The sequence below is a fragment of the Aethalodelphis obliquidens genome, unplaced genomic scaffold, assembly GCF_003676395.1.
Source record: "Aethalodelphis obliquidens isolate GAN/ISIS:26980383/991018 unplaced genomic scaffold, ASM367639v1 scaffold14, whole genome shotgun sequence".
NCBI classification, from domain to species: Eukaryota; Metazoa; Chordata; class Mammalia; order Artiodactyla; family Delphinidae; genus Aethalodelphis; species Aethalodelphis obliquidens.
In genome coordinates, this window is record NW_020837958.1 from 29,908,981 (window position 1) to 29,913,604 (window position 4,624).

The following is a 4,624-nucleotide window of genomic DNA, read 5'->3' on the forward strand; positions in this document are numbered from 1 at the left end:
CCCGTTGTGGAGCACAGGCTCCAGACGCACAGCCTCAGCGGCCATGGCTCACAGGCCTAGCCACTCTGCAGCATGTGGGATCCTCCCGGACCGGGGCACAAACCCGTGTCCCCTGCATCAGCAGGCGGACTCTCAACCACTGTGCCACCAGGGAAGCCCTGACTGTTTCTATTAAAACTAAAACTGTGCATACCCCTTGACCCAGCAATTCTAGGACTAGTTATTTACCTAGAAAAATAATCATACATATAAGCACTGAGACCATTACATGAATGTTCATAATATCATTATTTGATAATTGGAAAAGTCAGAAACAATCTACATGTGCATCAAAAAAAGGAATGAAGGAAAAACTGGGGGTACATAACTTCCATGCAGCAATTAAAATAAACATGTAGGTTTATGTGAATTAACATGGAAAGACCTTAAAAAAACACTGTGGAGTGAAAAAAACAAGTTGCATACTGCTATAAACATTGTGATTATATTTATATAAATCTTAAAAGCACACAGAAAATACTACTATAGAAATCTATGGATATGCACAAAAATGCACAAGTACATATTTTAAAAGGCTGGGAACTCTTCTGGTAAGCGGCCTGAGGTGACCTCTAAAAATGGTTCGCTATTCACTTGATCCAGAAAACCCCACAAAATCATGCAAGTCAAGAGGTTCAAATCTTCGTGTTCACTTTAAGAGCACTGGTGAAACTGCCCAGGCCATTAAGGGTATGCATATCTGAAAAGCCACCAAGTATCTGAAGGATGTCTCTTTAAAGAAGCAATGTGTGCCGTTCCATGGTTACAATGGTGGAGTTGGTAGGTGTGCCCAGGCCAAACAGTGGAGCTGGACACACGGTCGGTGGCCCAAAAAGAGTGCTGAATTTTTACTGCACATGCTCAAGAATGCAGAGAGTAATGCTGAACTTAAGGGCTTAGATGCAGATTCTCTGGTCACTGAGCACATCCAGGTGAACAAAGCCCCCAAGATGCGGCGCAGGACTTACAGAGCTCATGGTCGACTCAACCCATACATGAGCTCTCCCTGCCACGTCAAACTAATCCTTACTGAAAAAGAACAGATTGTTCCTAAACCAGAAGAGAAGGTTGCCTAGAAGAAACTGAAGAAACAAAAATTTATGGCCCGGGAATAAATGCCACAAAAAATAAATGCAAAGAAAAGAAAAAGAAAGAAAAGAAAAAAGTCTGGGAAGAAAATATACAAAGCATAATAGTGAGCCCATATATAGAGAGGGAGTGAAGGTCAGACTGAAGATGGAAATCAAAGGGGTCTAGAAGTAAAAAATATGTGAAAATGTTAACACTTTCAATTGTTGATAGTGGGAAAATGAGGGATTTTAAAATTTTTGTATTTTATAGTATTTTGACATTAAAATTTCTTTTTAACACCTAAAATAATAAGAGGTCTGAGTTCATAGCACATCTCTGCCATTAACTTAAACAAGTAACTTCCTCCCTCTTCATATTTCCTTATTGGTTCACTCAAATATGTCTTGAATGATGGAATGACCTTTAATCTCCACCCTAAACCAAATATTTCTCCAGTTCTATGTTCCTGAGGGAAATTCTTCATTTTTCCTTAGCTAATAAGGAAAGCCTCCTGACTAACCCAGGGATTAAGGTCATCTTTCGGTGACAAAGGTAGAAGGTTCTTTATTTACACCATTCTCATAATTATAAGACTATACACTTGTTGTCTGATATCTGGCCTAACTCTCCCCCCCCACCCCCCGATTTTCCTTCTGAGCAAATCTTTCTGCCAGCATCCAATATCCCAGAGAAGGGTTACAAATAGAAATAGAAAAGTCCAAAGTGAATTAAAATACCAGGTTGTTGACAGGAGAGAAAAAATAGCTCCCGCTAATAACCTGATTTGACATGTGATTTATGTGGTCCTAAAAGGACAGTCATAAAAAATGTGTAAGTGAAGGAATAACACCCAGTGATTTACAAAGGCCCTGGGAGTGTGGGCAGCAGAATTCAGTGAAAGGGAGAGTAATAAATCTGGCCAGGGAAGCCATGTTGATCCTTTCACCCTCCAAGGCCTGAGCACCAGGGATTCTCTGCTTGTAGCACATTACATTCAGCCTTTCATTTGGCAAACATTTCCTGAGTCTCCTGGCCATAAGCAGCATCAGGCAAGGCAAGATGTATTTGTGTGTATATGGTAGGAATAGGTTCACAGAGAGAAGGTACAAAGTGTGATCTAAAGTGTTGATGAACTCACTGTATGATTAAACAAAACAGCTAAGCCAAAATGCATCCATGTATAAGTGGAAGCAACTAAAGACACTTAATTTTAAGAAGAGAAAGTTTCAGGGAGAAATGGTCGCTGTTTTCAAATATCTCAAAAGCTTCACCGAGAAGAGGAAGAAAGTCTCCAGAGGATACTGAGACCTATGAATTAAAGAAAAGCAAATTCTTCCCCCCAAAATTTATTGCGAACTTCCTATGTGCCAAGCACTATTCTAGTAGCTAAGCATCCAGCAAGGATACAAAAGACTGACAAGGTCCTATGGCCGTTGGAAGTTACATTTTAGTGGAAGGAAGAACTATAATATGCCAAATAAAGAAATAAACATGTTATTTCAGATACTGGTAAGTTTTATAATTGCACGGGGCAAGGTGACAGAGTGTGGGCAAGGGCAGAAGGGAGAGGGAAAATTTATTTAGGGAAGGTGATCAGAAGAGTCTCTGAGAAAGGGACATTTCATCTGGCATCTGAAATAACAAGAAGGCTCTAACCCTGTGATGATCTGGGGAAGAGAGATCCAGAGAAAAAGAACAGCAAGTGCAAAGGTGCTAAGACAGGGACAAGCCTTGAATGTCTGTTTTCAAAGGAACAGAAACGCCTACTGGGACATAGTGAGTTAGGAGAGTGGAGAGATGGGATTGGGGACATAGGCAAGGACAAGAATGTGGGCCTTGTAGGCCTTGGTAAGGAGTTTGTATTTCACACTTGAGGCAATGGGATCAACATAGGTCAAGCACACCCTGTGCCACATCAAGACTTGTTATAAAGCTACAGTAGTAAACGTAGTGTGGTATTAGCCCAAAGATAGACAAAGAAACCAATGGAACAGAATAAAAAATCTAGAAACAGACCCACGCATATGGCCACTTGATGTATAAGAACAGTCGCACTGTAGTACAGCATGGGAAGGATGGAGTCCCAGAAAGCATAGCTCTACATGTGAAAAGAAAAACAATAAAGCTTCGAGATGAAAATATAGGAGAATATCTTCATGACCTCAGGTTGGCAAAAACAAAAAAATTATTCTAGTAGGACACATAAAGCACAAACCATGAAGAAGAAGATTGGTACACTGGAATACTTTTAAATTAAGAATTTATCAATGATACCATTAAAATGGGGAAAAGGAAAGCCACAGAGTAGAAGATATTTATAATACATATCTGACAAAAGTTTAGTATCCAGAAATGTAAAGAATTTGTACAAAACAATCAGAAAATGAAAAACAATCCAATAAAAAATACACAAAAAGGGCTTAAAGAGGCACTTCACAAAATGGGGTGTCCAAATGTTCAAAAGAAACACTCAACCTCATTTCTTGTTACAGAGGTGCAAATTGAGACCATAATGATATATCACTACACACACACACCTACCAAGATGGCTAGAGAAACTTATCACACACACACACGTAAGAGAGGGAGGGAGTTTTTAAAAGATAGAAAAGATCCCTCTTGCTTCCAATTTCCTCTTCTACCAGCACTGCAGTTAGGGAAGAGCATAACAGGCAGAGATGCACAAAGGCCCTGCGGCAGCAAAGGCAACAAGGTAAAGAGAAGCAGGTGACGAGGTTGGAGAAAGTAGAGCCTACAAGGCCTTGCAAGCAAGGTTTTTGAATTTTTACCTGAGAAAATCTTTGAAGAGTTTTGAACAGAGGATAGGAGTAACACAATGTTTAAAACTTTACTTTAAAACTCTTCTTTACTCCTATTTCTCTCAGCCTCCTTTGTGCCTCACTTATTCAACCTTTAATTCTTTTTTCATTCATAACAAATATGATCGGGCAGCTACCATGCATCATGCCTCCCCGCCCACAGGGAGCCCAGAGCCCAACGGGAGGTGAAGCATGCCCACCATGCCTTTATCACTGGAGCTCCACAGGGCCCAAGCTTGGACAAGCATCTTTTCTCACTCTGCACACTCTCCCTGTGATCTGACAGTCATGCCATGACTTCCACCTATCACCTACGTGATGACTGTAGGTTGACCAAACAGCACAGTTTGTCCATGGCTGAGGGGTTTCAACAAGACTTGGGACATAGTGCTAAAATTAGGAAAAGTCCTAAGCAAACTGGGAGGAATTGGTCACCTAGGGCTGAGAACCCCCATATATGGATCACTTTACAAGCCCATGTGTCCATTTGGCTACTAGATATCTCCTTTTGATGTTTTAAGGTTATCTTAAATTCAGTCTGTCCAGTTTCAAACTTCTGATCTCTCCAAAATCCTTCCTCCTCCAACTTCCCTATCTCAGTGGACAGCACTTCCAGTTACCCTACTTTCTAAGCCGGAAACATGGGAGCCATCCTCAGCACTGTCCCTTTCCTCACTGCCACATTCAACCAAATC

At 40.9% G+C, this 4,624-nt stretch overlaps 1 pseudogene; it reads left to right on the forward strand.

The window, feature by feature from the left end:
• The first annotated feature begins 617 nt into the window (after window positions 1-617).
• On the forward strand, window positions 618-1,264 carry LOC113625220 (60S ribosomal protein L17 pseudogene; annotated as a pseudogene).
• Window positions 1,265-4,624: the final 3,360 nt, after the last annotated feature.